Here is an 18,309-nt window from a genome sequence, read left to right as displayed (position 1 = left end):
ATTGGGAGGCTCCACGTTGTCCCTGGATAGAGACGTGCATGAGGGCCTCAAAACATTAAGTGTCCATTGTCAGGAAGTGGGTGTATTATAGTATAGCCCTTTGGCAGGGCAGCCAAAAATTGGGAGGCTCCACGTTGTCCCTGCATAGAGACGTGCATGAGGGCCTCAAAACATTGTTCCCATTGCAAAGGAGCGGGTCTCCTGTCGTTGTAATGTCCATTCTGCAAAGAATGGGCGAAAAAATTTACCACTGGGGGTATACCTGAAACAAAGGCCTAACTCTTGTAACGGTCATCATGGTGGCGCATGAGGAGAAGGAGGAGCAGTCCAGCGATTATCCAAAGTCCAGAAGTGTGTACCCATGGGTGACTGGAGGTACATGGCAAATTCCCGTTACAAACTTTAAATTCCGCTCTCATTTGCTGGTGGTGTGGTGAAGTCTGGCCCAATCCAACCCTTGTTCATCTTGATCAGAGTCAGCCTGTCAGCATTTTCAGTTGACAGGCGGGTGCGTTTATCTGTAATGATTCCACCTGCGGCACTAAAAACACGCTCTGACAAAACGCTAGCGGCAGGGCAGGCCAGGACTTCCAAGGCGTAGAGAGCCAATTCATGCCACGTGTCCACCTTGGATACCCAATAATTGTAAGGCACAGAGGAATGTCGGAGTACAGTTGTTAGATCTGCAAGGTACTCCTTGAGCATCTGGGCAAACTTAGGATTTCTTGTGGCACTACCCCGCACCTCAGGGGCTGTGGTACGTGAGGGGCTGAGAAAACTGTCTCACATCTTAAAGACTGTTCCCCTACCTCTGGCGGATTGGACTTGTGCCTCTCTCGGCTGTACGCCTTGGTTGTCCACTGATTCCTGACCTATGCCGCTAGCGTTTTGTGAGGGGAATGCTTTGCCTACTTCCGTGACTATGGCCTTCCGGAACTGCTGCATTTTGGTTGACCTCTCCGCCTCGGGAATAAGAGACATAAAGTTCTCCTTGTAGCGTGGGTCTAACAGTGTTACCAACCAGTAATGATTGTCGGCCAAGATGTTCTTAACGCGAGGGTCACGAGACAGGCAGCTTACCATAAAGTCAGCCATGTGTGCCAGACTCTTAACAGCCAGGACTTCAGTAGCCTGACCAACACGTTGACTGAACATGCTGTCCTCCTCCTCCTCCTCCTCCTCCTCATCTACCCTGTCCTCTGGCCAGCCACGCTGAACCGAGGATATGACTAGTGTGCATGTCATATCCTCAATTTGGCCGGAGATTTGCTCCATGTCTTCATCCTCCTCCTCGTCATAGTCCTCCACTGCACGTTGTGATGAGACGAGGCTGGGCTGTGTGTTATCACCCACACCCACTACTGTTTCTTGCTGCAACTCATCGCGCTCCGCCTGCAATGCATCATGTTTGGTTTTGAGCAGAGACCGTTTTAGAAGGCAGAGTAGCGGTATGGTGACGCTAATAATGGCGTCATCCCCACTCACCATCTTGGTGGAGTCCTAAAAGTTTTGGAGGATGGTACATAGGTCGGACATCCATCTCCACTCCTCAGGTGTTATGTGTGGAGTTTGACCCATTTCCCGACGGCTTAGGTGATGCAGGTACTCAACAACTGCCCTCTTCTGCTCACATATCCTGACCAACATGTGCAGAGTTGAATTCCAACGCGTGGGGACATCACACACCAGTCTGTGAGCCGGAAGATGCAAACTGCGCTGAAAGCCGGCAAGGCCGGCTGAATCAGTAGGTGACTTTCGAAAATGTGCAGACAGGCGGCGAACTTTTACCAGCAGATCAGACAGCTCTGGGTATGACTTTAGAAACCGCTGAACCACGAGGTTGAGCACATGGGCCACGCATGGAACATCTGTCAGCTGGCCTCGCCTCAAAGCCGCCACCAGGTTCCGGCCATTGTCACACACGACCTTTCCTGGCTTTAGGTTCAGAGGTGTGAGCCAGTGATCTGCCTGCTGTTTCAGAGCTGTCCACAGCTCTTCTGCATTGTGGGGTTTGTCACCTATGCAGATTAGCTTCAGCACAGCCTGTTGCCGCTTCGCCGAGGCAGTGCTGCAGTGCTTCCAGCTTGGGACTGGTGTGGAGGGTACAGTGGATGAGGATGCGCAGGAGGAGGAGGAGGCTGAAGAGCATGACATTCCGGAGCTGTAGAGTGTGGGTGAAACACTGACTGAGGTAGGGCCTGCAAACCTTGGTGTGGGAAGGACGTGTTCCGTCCCTCGCTCAGACTGGGTCCCAGCTTCCACAATATTAACCCAGTGTGCCGTCAACGAGATGTAGCGGCCTTGCCCACAAGCACTTGTCCACGTGTCTGTGGTTAGGTGGACTTTGGGTGAAACAGCGTTGTTCAGGGCACGTGTGATGTTTTGTGACACGTGGTTATGCAACGCGGGGACGGCACACCGGGAGAAATAGTGGCGGCTGGGGACCGAGTAACGTGGGACAGCTGCCGCCATCAGGTCGCGGAATGCTTCTGTCTCCACCAGCCTAAAAGGCAACATTTCCAGCGCAAGCAGTCGCGAAATGTTAGCATTTAGAACTGTGGCATGTGGGGTGTTGGCAGTGTATTTGCGCCTGCGTTCAAAGGTTTGCTGAATGGATAACTGAACGCTGCGCTGGGACAAGGACGTGCTTGATGATGGTGTTATTTCTGAGTAGGCAACTGCAGGTGCAGGACCGGAGGAGGCTTGTTCGCAGGCAGCATGGACAGGGGATTGGCTCGCATGCACAACCAGCGAAGACGTAGCAGTGACATTAGCAAGCACTGCTCCTCGACTCTGTTGTACTTCCCACAAAGTCGGGTGCTTGGCTGACATGTGCCTGATCATGCTGGTGGTGGTCAGGCTGCTAGTTTTGGTACCCCTGCTGATGCTGGCACGGCAGGTGTTGCAAATGGCATTTTTAGAATCATCTGGATACAACTTAAAAAACTGCCAGACTCGGGAAGACCTAACATTTGTACAGGCACCTTGTGTCGTGTTGTTGTTCCGGGGAACGGTTGCCTGACTTCTGCCTGGAGCCACCACCCTGCTTCTTACTGCCTGTTGGGATGCTACGCCTCCCTCCCCCTGTGCACTGCTGTCCTCGCTCTGCATATCCTCCTGCCAGGTTGGGTCAGTTACTGGATCATCCACCACGTCGTCTTCCTCTTCCGCACCCTGCTCCTCCTCCTGACTTCCTGACAATTGTGTCTCATCATCGTCCACCCCTTGTTGAGACACGTTGCCAACTTCGTGAGAACGTGGCTGCTCAAATATTTGGCCATCTGTACATACGATCTCCTCATGACCCACTTCAACATGAGCTGGCGAGAGGCCAGAATGTGCGAATGGAAACGTGAACAGCTCTTCCGAGTGTCCAAGTGTGGGATCATTAATGTCCGAGGACGTGTACTCAGCCTTGTGGTAGGAAGGAGGATCAGGTTCTGAAATGTGCGGTGCAGTATCACGGCTACTGACACTTGACCGTGTGGAAGACAGAGTGTTTGTGGTGGTGCCAATCTGACTGGAAGCATTATCCGCTATCCAACTAACAACCTGTTGACACTGGTCTTGGTTCAAGAGCGGTGTACTGCTGCGGTCCCCAAGAATTTGGGACAGGACGTGCGAGCGACTAGATGTGGCCCTTTGTTGTGGCAAAATTAGAGCTTGCCCACGACCTCGGCCTCTGCCTGCACCACCATCACGTCCACTTCCTTGTTCCTTGCCAACGCCCTTGCGCATTTTGCAATGCTGTGCTGACGTGTATTCACTAGACTTGGGCGTTATATCAAAGTTTGTGCAAATTGTGCACCTGTACGCTGCCACCGACAGGCACACACGTGCGGTTTTTAAATGCAAGCACGGACGCACTAAGAACCTAACAGGTTTTAGGAGCAAAAATTAATGATGAGAACTCTGACACTATCAGCCACTGCTGACTGACGTGTATTATACACTACACTTGTGCGTTATATAATAGTTTGGTAAAAACGCACACAAGTGCACCTGTACGCTGCCACCGACAGGCACACACGTGTGGTTTTTAAATGCAAGCACGGACGCACTAAGAACCTAACACAGGTTTTAGGAGCAAAAATTAATGACGAGAACTCTGACACTATCAGCCACTGCTGACTGACGTGTATTATACACTACACTTGTGCGTTATATAATAGTTTGGTAAAAACGCACACAAGTGCACCTGTACGCTGCCACCGACAGGCACACACGTGCGGTTTTTAAATGCAAGCACGGACGCACTAAGAACCTAACACAGGTTTTAGGAGCAAAAATTAATGACGAGAACTCTGACACTATCAGCCACTGCTGACTGACGTGTATTATACACTACACTTGTGCGTTATATAATAGTTTGGTAAAAACGCACACAAGTGCACCTGTACGCTGCCACCGACAGGCACACACGTGCGGTTTTTAAATGCAAGCACGGACGCACTAAGAACCTAACACAGGTTTTAGGAGCAAAAATTAATGACGAGAACTCTGACACTATCAGCCACTGCTGACTGACGTGTATTATACACTACACTTGTGCGTTATATAATAGTTTGGTAAAAACGCACACAAGTGCACCTGTACGCTGCCACCGACAGGCACACACGTGCGGTTTTTAAATGCAAGCACGGACGCACTAAGAACCTAACACAGGTTTTAGGAGCAAAAATTAATGACGAGAACTCTGACACTATCAGCCACTGCTGACTGACGTGTATTATACACTACACTTGTGCGTTATATAATAGTTTGGTAAAAACGCACACAAGTGCACCTGTACGCTGCCACCGACAGGCACACACGTGCGGTTTTTAAATGCAAGCACGGACGCACTAAGAACCTAACACAGGTTTTAGGAGCAAAAATTAATGACGAGAACTCTGACACTATCAGCCACTGCTGACTGACGTGTATTATACACTACACTTGTGCGTTATATAATAGTTTGGTAAAAACGCACACAAGTGCACCTGTACGCTGCCACCGACAGGCACACACGTGCGGTTTTTAAATGCAAGCACGGACGCACTAAGAACCTAACACAGGTTTTAGGAGCAAAAATTAATGACGAGAACTCTGACACTATCAGCCACTGCTGACTGACGTGTATTATACACTACACTTGTGCGTTATATAATAGTTTGGTAAAAACGCACACAAGTGCACCTGTACGCTGCCACCGACAGGCACACACGTGCGGTTTTTAAATGCAAGCACGGACGCACTAAGAACCTAACAGGTTTTAGGAGCGACAATTGCTGAGAAGTCTGACACTATCAGGACTGTTTTAGACTGTGTACACCAGCCCCAGATATGATGAAGGCTGGTATACGGTCACCACTAGGAATGGCTATATACCCTGCCTGCCTGCCTGCCTGCCTGTATACTGCTACAATAGTCCTGACAAGGACTCTTTTGGTCTCTAGCCTGTATTCCAACCTGGCTATACCCTGCCTGTATACAGCAACAATAGTCCTGAGAAGGACTCTGCTACTGTACTCCGACCTGGCTATACCCTGCCTGCCTGTATACAACTAGAATAGTCCTGAGAAGGACTTTTGGTCACACTGTTTGCAGCCCTGCTACGGAAATAGCTATAAAGGGCCGCAAACCTTTCCCTGAAGCAGCGACCCTTTCCCTGCACTGACTGTCTGGATAGCTGTGCGCCCGCCGGTATAAAGGCTCGGTCACGCTGTGCAGGCCGGCCAATCACTGCAATTCCACAACTAACAGGGCTGGCATTGCAGTGGTCTGCCAGCCAATCCCTGCATGAGGGCTGGCTCTCAAAAGAGCGCCAACATGCAGGGATGAAGACCACGAGTACAGCACGAGTATCGCGAGATTACTCGGTCCCCGTCGAGTAGACCGAGTACAGTGATACTCGTGCGAGTACCGAGTAGTAACAAGCATGCTCGCTCATCACTATTTATTAGTAAAATGGCTTACACTCCCCTTTTTTCCACTTTTTTCTTCACTACTTTTATAAAGAAATTTTTCCTTTCTTTATTCTTAATGCAATTTTATATAGCAACACCACCATTTTTTGCCACGAACATAATTTTTCTTGTCCGTCATCCCGTTCACCCTTACAGGGTTGTGGACAGATGCACTTGTCACTACACTTCTAAGACTCAATACAGGGTCTGGAGCTCAATGCTCCCTTTTTGGTTTTTTTTTCTTCTTTTTTTTCTTTTTTTCATTTTGTCCTTCTTCTTCTTCTTTTTCTGATTTTTGTCTCAAAAAGCTGATGAAATTTGAAACACTATACCCCAGTGATTTTATAAATGTTTCTCAATATATCACTTGAGAACTTTTATGGCCGGTATTGTAACAGTTGACCATCCCGGCAGTATTTGAAATACAGCAGTCAGTCCTCTGACGTAGCTCCATATGTGTATATATAGAGGTTCTTCCTCCTTTGATTGCATACTGTTCTTTTTTTGCCCTGATGAAGGAGACAGTGATCTCTGAAACACATTGACCGGAAAAAAGAATAAAGAGATGAAATAATTAACATCAGTTTCCTTTGGTGACAGCGCGGCACGCACCCGATTTTCCTCCTATACGTTATTGCTCTTCTACTAGGGGCTGCGGCTGTTAGGTTCTTAGTGCGTCCGTGCGTGCATTTAAAAACCGCACGTGTGTGCCTGTCGGTGGCAGCGTACAGGTGCACTTGTGTGCGTTTTTACCAAACTCTTATATAACGCACAAGTGTAGTGTATAATACACGTCAGTCAGCAGTGGCTGATAGTGTCAGAGTTCTCGTCATTAATTTTTGCTCCTAAAACCTGTGTTAGGTTCTTAGTGCGTCCGTGCTTGCATTTAAAAACCGCACGTGTGTGCCTGTCGGTGGCAGCGTACAGGTGCACTTGTGTGCGTGTTTACCAAACTATTATATAACGCACAAGTGTAGTGTATAATACACGTCAGTCAGCAGTGGCTGATAGTGTCAGAGTTCTCGTCATTAATTTTTGCTCCTAAAACCTGTGTTAGGTTCTTAGTGCGTCCGTGCTTGCATTTAAAAACCGCACGTGTGTGCCTGTCGGTGGCAGCGTACAGGTGCACTTGTGTGCGTTTTTACCAAACTATTATATAACGCACAAGTGTAGTGTATAATACACGTCAGTCAGCAGTGGCTGATAGTGTCAGAGTTCTCGTCATTAATTTTTGCTCCTAAAACCTGTGTTAGGTTCTTAGTGCGTCCGTGCTTGCATTTAAAAACCGCACGTGTGTGCCTGTCGGTGGCAGCGTACAGGTGCACTTGTGTGCGTTTTTACCAAACTATTATATAACGCACAAGTGTAGTGTATAATACACGTCAGTCAGCAGTGGCTGATAGTGTCAGAGTTCTCGTCATTAATTTTTGCTCCTAAAACCTGTGTTAGGTTCTTAGTGCGTCCGTGCTTGCATTTAAAAACCGCACGTGTGTGCCTGTCGGTGGCAGCGTACAGGTGCACTTGTGTGCGTTTTTACCAAACTATTATATAACGCACAAGTGTAGTGTATAATACACGTCAGTCAGCAGTGGCTGATAGTGTCAGAGTTCTCGTCATTAATTTTTGCTCCTAAAACCTGTGTTAGGTTCTTAGTGCGTCCGTGCTTGCATTTAAAAACCGCACGTGTGTGCCTGTCGGTGGCAGCGTACAGGTGCACTTGTGTGCGTTTTTACCAAACTATTATATAACGCACAAGTGTAGTGTATAATACACGTCAGTCAGCAGTGGCTGATAGTGTCAGAGTTCTCATCATTAATTTTTGCTCCTAAAACCTGTTATGTTCTTAGTGCGTCCGTGCTTGCATTTAAAAACCGCACGTGTGTGCCTGTCGGTGGCAGCGTACAGGTGCACAATTTGCACAAACTTTGATATAACGCCCAAGTCTAGTGAATACACGTCAGCACAGCATTGCAAAATGCGCAAGGGCGTTGGCAAGGAACAAGGAAGTGGACGTGATGGTGGTGCAGGCAGAGGCCGAGGTCGTGGGCAAGCTCTAATTTTGCCACAACAAAGGGCCACATCTAGTCGCTCGCACGTCCTGTCCCAAATTCTTGGGGACCGCAGCAGTACACCGCTCTTGAACCAAGACCAGTGTCAACAGGTTGTTAGTTGGATAGCGGATAATGCTTCCAGTCAGATTGGCACCACCACAAACACTCTGTCTTCCACACGGTCAAGTGTCAGTAGCCGTGATACTGCACCGCACATTTCAGAACCTGATCCTCCTTCCTACCACAAGGCTGAGTACACGTCCTCGGACATTAATGATCCCACACTTGGACACTCAGAAGAGCTGTTCATGTTTCCATTCGCACATTCTGGCCTCTCGCCAGCTCATGTTGAAGTGGGTCATGAGGAGATCGTATGTACAGATGGCCAAATATTTGAGCAGCCACGTTCTCACGAAGTTGGCAACGTGTCTCAACAAGGGGTGGACGATGATGAGACACAATTGTCAGGAAGTCAGGAGGAGGAGCAGGGTGCGGAAGAGGAAGACGACGTGGTGGATGATCCAGTAACTGACCCAACCTGGCAGGAGGATATGCAGAGCGAGGACAGCAGTGCACACGGGGAGGGAGGCGTAGCATCCCAACAGGCAGTAAGAAGCAGGGTGGTGGCTCCAGGCAGAAGTCAGGCAACCGTTCCCCGGAACAACAACACGACACAAGGTGCCTGTACAAATGTTAGGTCTTCCCGAGTCTGGCAGTTTTTTAAGTTGGATCCAGATGATTCTAAAAAGGCCATTTGCAACACCTGCCGTGCCAGCATCAGCAGGGGTACCAAAACTAGCAGCCTGACCACCACCAGCATGATCAGGCACATGTCAGCCAAGCACCCGACTTTGTGGGAAGTACAACAGAGTCGAGGAGCAGTGCTTGCTAATGTCACTGCTACGTCTTCGCTGGTTGTGCATGCGAGCCAATCCCCTGTCCATGCTGCCTGCGAACAAGCCTCCTCCGGTCCTGCACCTGCAGTTGCCTACTCAGAAATAACACCATCATCAAGCACGTCCTTGTCCCAGCGCAGCGTTCAGTTATCCATTCAGCAAACCTTTGAACGCAGGCGCAAATACACTGCCAACACCCCACATGCCACAGTTCTAAATGCTAACATTTCGCGACTGCTTGCGCTGGAAAAGTTGCCTTTTAGGCTGGTGGAGACAGAAGCATTCCGCGATCTGATGGCGGCAGCTGTCCCACGTTACTCGGTCCCCAGCCGCCACTATTTCTCCCGGTGTGCCGTCCCCGCGTTGCAAAACCACGTGTCACAAAACATCACACGTGCCCTGAACAACGCTGTTTCACCCAAAGTCCACCTAACCACAGACACGTGGACAAGTGCTTGTGGGCAAGGCCGCTACATCTCGTTGACGGCACACTGGGTTAATATTGTGGAAGCTGGGACCCAGTCTGAGCGAGGGATGGAACACGTCCTTCCCACACCAAGGTTTGCAGGCCCTACCTCAGTCAGTGTTTCACCCACACTCTACAGCTCCGGAATGTCATGCTCTTCAGCCTCCTCCTCCTCCTGCGCATCCTCATCCACTGTACCCTCCACACCAGTCCCAAGCTGGAAGCACTGCAGCACTGCCTCGGCGAAGCGGCAACAGGCTGTGCTGAAGCTAATCTGCATAGGTGACAAACCCCACAATGCAGAAGAGCTGTGGACAGCTCTGAAACAGCAGGCAGATCACTGGCTCACACCTCTGAACCTAAAGCCAGGAAAGGTCGTGTGTGACAATGGCCGGAACCTGGTGGCGGCTTTGAGGCGAGGCCAGCTGACACATGTTCCATGCGTGGCCCATGTGCTCAACCTCGTGGTTCAGCGGTTTCTAAAGTCATACCCAGAGCTGTCTGATCTGCTGGTAAAAGTTCGCCGCCTGTCTGCACATTTTCGAAAGTCACCTACTGCTTCAGCCGGCCTTGCCGGCTTTCAGCGCAGTTTGCATCTTCCGGCTCACAGACTGGTGTGTGATGTCCCCACGCGTTGGAATTCAACTCTGCACATGTTGGTCAGGATATGTGAGCAGAAGAGGGCAGTTGTTGAGTACCTGCATCACCTAAGCCGTCGGGAAATGGGTCAAACTCCACACATAACACCTGAGGAGTGGAGATGGATGTCCGACCTATGTACCATCCACCAAAACTTTGAGGACTCCACCAAGATGGTGAGTGGTGATGACGCCATTATTAGCGTCACCATACCGCTACTCTGCCTTCTAAAACGGTCTCTGCTCAAAACCAAACATGATGCATTGCAGGCGGAGCGCGATGAGTTGCAGCAAGAAACAGTAGTGGGTGTGGGTGATAACACACAGCCCAGCCTCGTCTCATCACAACGTGCAGTGGAGGACTATGACGAGGAGGAGGATGAAGACATGGAGCAAATCTCCGGCCAAATTGAGGATATGACATGCACACCAGTCATATCCTCGGTTCAGCGTGGCTGGCCAGAGGACAGGGTAGATGAGGAGGAGGAGGAGGAGGAGGAGGAGGACAGCATGTTCAGTCAACGTGTTGGTCAGGCTACTGAAGTCCTGGCTGTTAAGAGTCTGGCGCACATGGCTGACTTTATGGTAAGCTGCCTGTCTCGTGACCCTCGCGTTAAGAACATCTTGGCCGACAATCATTACTGGTTGGTAACACTGTTAGACCCACGCTACAAGGAGAACTTTATGTCTCTTATTCCCGAGGCGGAGAGGTCAACCAAAATGCAGCAGTTCCGGAAGGCCATAGTCACGGAAGTAGGCAAAGCATTCCCCTCACAAAACGCTAGCGGCATAGGTCAGGAATCAGTGGACAACCAAGGCGTACAGCCGAGAGAGGCACAAGTCCAATCCGCCAGAGGTAGGGGAACAGTCTTTAAGATGTGGGACAGTTTTCTCAGCCCCTCACGTACCACAGCCCCTGAGGTGCGGGGTAGTGCCACAAGAAATCCTAAGTTTGCCCAGATGCTCAAGGAGTACCTTGCAGATCGAACAACTGTACTCCGACATTCCTCTGTGCCTTACAATTATTGGGTATCCAAGGTGGACACGTGGCATGAATTGGCTCTCTACGCCTTGGAAGTCCTGGCCTGCCCTGCCGCTAGCGTTTTGTCAGAGCGTGTTTTTAGTGCCGCAGGTGGAATCATTACAGATAAACGCACCCGCCTGTCAACTGAAAATGCTGACAGGCTGACTCTGATCAAGATGAACAAGGGTTGGATTGGGCCAGACTTCACCACACCACCAGCAAATGAGAGCGGAATTTAAAGTTTGTAACGGGAATTTGCCATGTACCTCCAGTCACCCATGGGTACACACTTCTGGACTTTGGATAATCGCTGGACTGCTCCTCCTTCTCCTCATGCGCCACCATGATGACCGTTACAAGAGTTAGGCCTTTGTTTCAGGTATACCCCCAGTGGTAAATTTTTTCGCCCATTCTTTGCAGAATGGACATTACAACGACAGGAGACCCGCTCCTTTGCAATGGGAACAATGTTTTGAGGCCCTCATGCACGTCTCTATGCAGGGACAACGTGGAGCCTCCCAATTTTTGGCTGCCCTGCCAAAGGGCTATACTATAATACACCCACTTCCTGACAATGGACACTTAATGTTTTGAGGCCCTCATGCACGTCTCTATCCAGGGACAACGTGGAGCCTCCCAATTTTTGGCTGCCCTGCCAAAGGGCTATACTACAAAAGACCCACTTCCTGACAATGGACACTTAATGTTTTGAGGCCCTCATGCACGTCTCTATCCAGGGACAACGTGGAGCCTCCCAATTTTTGGCTGCCCTGCCTAAGGGCTATACTATAATACACCCACTTCCTGACAATGGACACTTAATGTTTTGAGGCCCTCATGCACGTCTCTATCCAGGGACAACGTGGAGCCTCCCAATTTTTGGCTGCCCTGCCAAAGGGCTATACTATAATACACCCACTTCCTGACAATGGACACTTAATGTTTTGAGGCCCTCATGCACGTCTCTATCCAGGGACAACGTGGAGCCTCCCAATTTTTGGCTGCCCTGCCAAAGGGCTATACTACAAAAGACCCACTTCCTTCCAATGGGCACTTCAGGTTTACAGGCCCTCATGCACGTCTCTATCCAGGGACAACGTGGAGCCTCCCAATTTTTGGCTGCCCTGCCTAAGGGCTATACTATAATACACCCACTTCCTGACAATGGACACTTAATGTTTTGAGGCCCTCATGCATGTCTCTATCCAGGGACAACGTGGAGCCTCCCAATTTTTGGCTGCCCTGCCAAAGGGCTATACTACAAAAGACCCACTTCCTTCCAATGGGCACTTCAGGTTTACAGGCCCTCATGCACGTCTCTATCCAGGGACAACGTGGAGCCTCCCAATTTTTGGCTGCCCTGCCAAAGGGCTATACTACAAAAGACCCACTTCCTTCCAATGGGCACTTCAGGTTTACAGGCCCTCATGCACGTCTCTATCCAGGGACAACGTGGAGCCTCCCAATTTTTGGCTGCCCTGCCTAAGGGCTATACTATAATACACCCACTTCCTGACACTGGACACTTAATGTTTTGAGGCCCTCATGCACGTCTCTATCCAGGGACAACGTGGAGCCTCCCAATTTTTGGCTGCCCTGCCTAAGGGCTATACTACAATAGACCCACTTCCTTACAATGGGCACTTCAGGTTTACAGGCCATCATGCACGTCTGTATGCAGGGGCATTGGTGAACCTCACAATTTTGGACTGCCCTGGCAAAGGAAAATACTACAAAGACTCAGTTCCTCAAAATGGGCACATTAGACTCAGAGGCCTTTATGTACGTCTCTTCTCAGGGACATCGGAGTGCCACACAATGTTTTACGTAAAATCTTTCATGTATTGATCTCAAAAAGTAACATACATTAGCTCTATCTCACTATTGGGTATGTGCCCTTAACATTTCCGCTATGAAAAATCATTTTGGTGTCATTTTGGAAGGTTTTCTGGTGAGTCCGTAAAAATGGCGTAAAACGCGGACAAAATTATTCAAAGCTGTGACTTTTGAGTGATAAATGCTTCAAGGGGTCTTCCCCATGCTGTTGCCATGTCATTTGAGCACTCTTCGGAGACTTTTGTGCCATTTTTAGGGTTTCTACATGCTGCCGGTGGTCATTTCACAAAAATACTCGGGTCTCCCATAGGATAACATTGGGCTCGGTGCTCGGGCCGAGTACACGAGTATCTTGGGAGGCTCGGCCCGAGCTTCGAGCACCCGAGCTTTTTAGTACTCGCTCATCACTACTAATAAACCTAAAAAATAAAAATAAATTGAATAAAAATCATGAATGTTGTGTTATAACAGGAAATTCGGTGTAAGAATGAATATCCGGGATGAGAGTTCAGCGAATGAGTTATAGAAATTGTTACAAAAAGGAGTGTGTACGGTTTATGCGTAAATTTTCAGAATGCGTACATGAAAATTATATGTATGTGAGAATGTCCCCCATGCTTTGTAAAAAGTTATTTATGAAAATGTAAATAAAATATATAAAAATGCCTAATTATTTATAATTTATGAGAAAGATATATATGTATGGAAGAATGTTATAAGGTGTCCAAGAACCATAAAGAAAAAGGGTGCATATATAATGTTAGAGGTCTAGAGTTCCACCAGGCTATATCACCCCTAAAGAAATAGAAAGAAGACCTTACTACCTGTGTACCCCAAAAAAAGCTATATTTCTTAGCCAGGATTATGGTGGAGATATGCACAAGTGAAATAAGAATATAAAGTAATACAATAAGATTATAAAACCAATATGTGTGCATTCATGCACCACCCGGTACGCTACCCTTGCCAAATTGCTCACTCTAGATCCCCACACGATCCATGAAGCCGTTCCCCCGGTCACACCGCCTACTGCCGGTTCCCACTCATCCCTGGGGGAGTTAGGCGAGTGGTATCGAGAGCTACATGTCGGCACTGATGATACCCCCATACACCACAAGGAAGGGGTATACCGGGTGGTACAGGAGTATGAGCGGGTTTTTAGCAAGCACCCTCTAGATTTTGGGCAGATTAAAGGGGTTCAACACCACATCCCTACCGGTACACACTCCCCTATTAAAGAGAGATACAGGCCTATTCCCCCTGCGCACTACCAATGCGCCAAAGACATATTGAGGAACATGAAGGAGGCAGGGGTTATTAGGGACAGCTGTAGTCCCTGGGCCGCTCCGTTGGTGCTGGTTAAGAAGAAGGATGGCACCATGCGGATGTGTGTGGATTACCGGAAGATTAACCAGATAACGCATAAGGATGCTTACCCTCTGCCCCGCATCAAAGAGTCCCTGGCCTCGCTGAGAACCGCTAACTACTTCTCCACCCTTGACCTCACCAGCGGGTACTGGCAGGTGGCCGTGGCACCGGAAGACCGAGAGAAGACTGCCTATGGGACCGTTTTGCTGTACTTGGATGATGTGATTGTGTACTCACAGACGTATGAAGCCCACCTGGAGCACCTAGCCGAGGTGTTCGCGTCCCTTGCCAAGTATGGGATGAAGTTGAAGCCCTCAAAGTGTCATCTGCTGAAACCCAGAGTGCAGTACCTAGGACATGTGGTTGGTGCGGAAGGTGTCGCCCCCAACCCCGAGAAGATCACCGCCATCCAAGACTGGCCGAGACCGACCACAGTGAGGGAAGTGAGGCAGTTTCTGGGCCTGGTGGGATATTACCGTCGCTTCATTAAGGGGTACACAAAGATGGCTGCCCCCATGCAAGACCTCCTCGTAGGACAGACCAAGGGTGGTAGATCCCTAGTAGCCCCATTGGTGTGGGAAGAAAAGCATGAGGAATCCTTCCGCCAGCTGAGAACAGCCCTGACCGGAGAGGAAATCCTAGCGTACCCTGACTACAGCCGCCCATTCATCCTCTACACCGACGCCAGCAATGTGGGCTTGGGGGCTGTTCTATCCCAGGTCCAAGACAGAAGGGAAAAGGTAATAGCTTATGCTAGCCGAAAACTCCGACCGACTGAGAGGAACCCTGAGAACTACATCTCCTTCAAGCTTGAGCTCTTGGCACTGGTGTGGGCTATCACCGAGCGGTTCCGCCATTACCTGGCAGCAGCCAAGTTCACCGCGTACACAGACAATAACCTGCTGACCCATCTAGATATGGCCAAGCTGGGCGCGTTGGAGCAGCGGTGGGTGACCAGGTTAGCCAACTACGATTTCACCATCAAGTACCGGGCCGGCCGTACCAACGTCAATGCCAATGCACTCTCCCGGATGCCCCACCTGTCGGAAGAGGGGCCAGAGGATGATGACCTCGAAGAGATCGAGTTGCCTGCATTTCACCAGCCATTCACTGAGAAGGTGCACGTCTACCAACAACGGGTGAACCTGGATCCGCTGCCCCGACAGGACTGGCAGGAAGCTCAGGACCAGGCACCTGCTGTCCGCCTGGTCAAGACTCTAGTGGAACAGGGTTCTGCTGGGATAGACCCTGCTGCCCCTGCCGAAGCCCAACGTCTGTGGCAAGAACGGACCCGGCTATACCTACACCAGGGGAAGTTGTATCGCGAGCTGATTAATCCAAAGACTCACGAGAAGATCCGCCAGCTGGTGATTCCCCAGGCTAACGTGCCCACCGTCCTGCAAGCATACCATGATGGTGCAGTGCACTTCGGGTGGAAGAAGCTAGAGATGTTGTTAAGAGAGCGGTTCTATTGGAGTGGAATGCGGGAATCTGTGGAGGCCTGGTGCCGAGAATGTGGCCCTTGCGCATTGAGAAGGAAGGACGAGGCCAGCCAGAAGGCACCCCTACACCCGATCATTACACACCAACCGCTGGAGCTGGTTGCCCTTGACCATGTAAAGCTCACCCCCAGCCGAAGTGGGTACACCTACGCTCTGACCATCGTAGACCACTACTCGAGGTTCCTGGTGGTTGTCCCAGTTAAGGACTTAACCGGCCGCACCGCTGCTAAGGCTTTCCAGGCTTATTTCTGTTGACCGCATTGGTACCCGGAGAGGGTGCTTACCGACCAGGAGAGGCTGATTTGGGAGGATGGGCCTGGAGGAAAGGGATGGCCTAGGCCCGCCACTACCGTAACCGGTGGCGATCCTCCGGGGGTTCAGGGGTCCCCTTGGACGTGGGCCCCCTGAAAGAGACAGAACCCGCTCGGGCAACTTGGTGCTGGACTGGGGTCAAGGGGTGCTGCCCGCTTCTTAGGGGCAGCATCAGGGCCAGGTTGTTTGGGTGGGAGAAGAGCGGAAGCTGTACCGTTGTAAAATGTTTATGATGCTTTTACATGTTTTACCGTTTTATTCTTTTTCAGTTGTGAAAATAAAACCGGTGATGGACGGGCAGCCCGCGGACGGTCTGCATTTTGCTATAGGGGAATGTGGCGCCCTGGACAAGCCAGGTCGTCACAGGTACTACACCAACACACTCTACACTCCGGCTAGGCACACCGAAGCTAAACACAAATCCTAGTTGCCTTCCTCCAGGGGCTGATGTCCACACCAGGGGGTGGGCCAGGCGGTTGATCCCACCCACCGAGGAGTTCACAGTCCTGGAGGCGGGAAAAGGAGTCAGATTAGAGATCAGTTTTGGAGTTAGAGAAGTGAAGAGGAGAGGAGACTGACCGTGTCCGGGTGTGTGGCCCGGGCACTCAGCAAGGTTGGCAGACGGTGGTAACCTTCTGCAGGAGAGGCTGATTGGAGTGAACCGTACGGACCGGGGATGGGCGGTGGCCCGCCGGTACCAGATCGGGGAGTGAAGAGAAGCCAGCACCATCCGGCAGGGCCTACGGACCCCGACCAGGCTAGGAGTCGCCGTAAAACCGGTCAAATCCGTTAGCGACAGGAACCTCCAGGGTTTCCCAGCAGTCAAGACCCGATTGAAGGCAACAGCTCACACCGTAGAGGGAAGCACAGTCACCGCCAAGGCTACAGTTCCCAGGGCCAGAGCCTGCGGGCAAAAGGGGCTCCCTCAGCATCCATCCAAGCTGGGGAGCGGGTTACCGGTGGGAAGCCCGCTAGATTTTGGGGGAATAAAAGGGGTCCAACACCACATCCCCACAGGTGCACACCCACCCATCAAAGAGAGCTATAAGCCAATACCACCTTCACATTGCCAGTGTACCAAGGACATGTTGAGCAACATGAAGCCGGCTGGGGTTATCCGTGACAGTTGTAGCCTTTGGGCAGCTCTGTTGATCCTGTTAAAAAAGAAGGACGGCACCACTCCCCGTATTGAGGAATTGCTAGCTGCATTGAGAACTGCAAAATATTTTTCTACCCTTGATCTCACTAGTCACTATTGGCAAGTGTCCGTTGCTGAGGCAGACCGGGAGAAGACCGCCTTCGCCACCCCTATGGGTCTCTGCGAGTTCAAAAGCATGCCCTTCGAGCTGTGCAATGCGCCAGGAACCTTCCAGAGGCTGATGGAATGCTGCTTGGGACAAGATTTTAGGGTGTATAAAAAGGGAGATTAGATCCCGTGATCCCAACGTATTGTTACACCTCTATAAATCACTTGTAAGGCTACATCTGGAATATGGGAACCAGTTTTGGGCTCCACATTTTAAAAAGGACATTCAGAAGTTAGAGTCAGTTCAAAGGTGGGCAACTAGACTACTACAAGGAATGGAAGGCCTCCCATATGATGACAAGTTGAAAAAGTTATTAAGTGATTATTGGCTGCAATGGGGCTTTCTGGCTGGTGCCAGCCTCTCTTCTTAGCACACAGGAACCACAATCCCTACACCATGCTTCAATGGATTCTCTCATCCCAGCCCAGTAAAACTACATATTTTACACAGTCATAAGCAGCCAAAAGGGATCTATTCTATTCAATTGCAAATGATCTAGATAAGACTGAGAATAAGATACTGCACGGGACATAGCAGAGTTGGTCAAGTTGAGTGGAGATGAGTTTGCTATTTGGCACAGCTTTTTGCATCAATAAAGCAAGTAAAAGGTGTGAAAGATAAAAAAAAGGGTGAAAGTGTGAAAAGTGAATTGGCCAAATTGAGGTGCATATAAAGTTTTTGCTTTCTTTCAATTCACTAATGGGGCTCATTTGAATCAGGTGAATTGAGTTCTGCTTTTGGAAACTGGGTTAAGAAGGGGTGCACCGGTCCTGGAGGTACTGCAATACCAGGTCAATGCGTGGAGTGGACAGAGCAAGATTTTTTCCATCTCCTTGTTCTAAAAATCCATTTAATATATGGTCCCCAGAGAGGGGACGTATCAGATATTAAACTGATAAGAACAGATTTAATTTTTTTTTTTTTCTGTTTATCAGTAGGACTTCAAAATAACAAAGGTGAT

The 18,309-nt window shown here is 49.9% G+C and overlaps 1 pseudogene; it reads right to left on the bottom strand.

The window, feature by feature from the left end:
* Positions 1-18,102: 18,102 nt before the first annotated feature.
* On the bottom strand, positions 18,103-18,309 carry LOC142255556 (U2 spliceosomal RNA; annotated as a pseudogene).

The sequence above is a fragment of the Anomaloglossus baeobatrachus genome, chromosome 10, assembly GCF_048569485.1.
Source record: "Anomaloglossus baeobatrachus isolate aAnoBae1 chromosome 10, aAnoBae1.hap1, whole genome shotgun sequence".
Taxonomy (NCBI): Eukaryota; Metazoa; Chordata; class Amphibia; order Anura; family Aromobatidae; genus Anomaloglossus; species Anomaloglossus baeobatrachus.
Note: the sequence above shows the minus strand (reverse complement) of the source record. Positions and strands in the feature narration are given on the sequence as shown.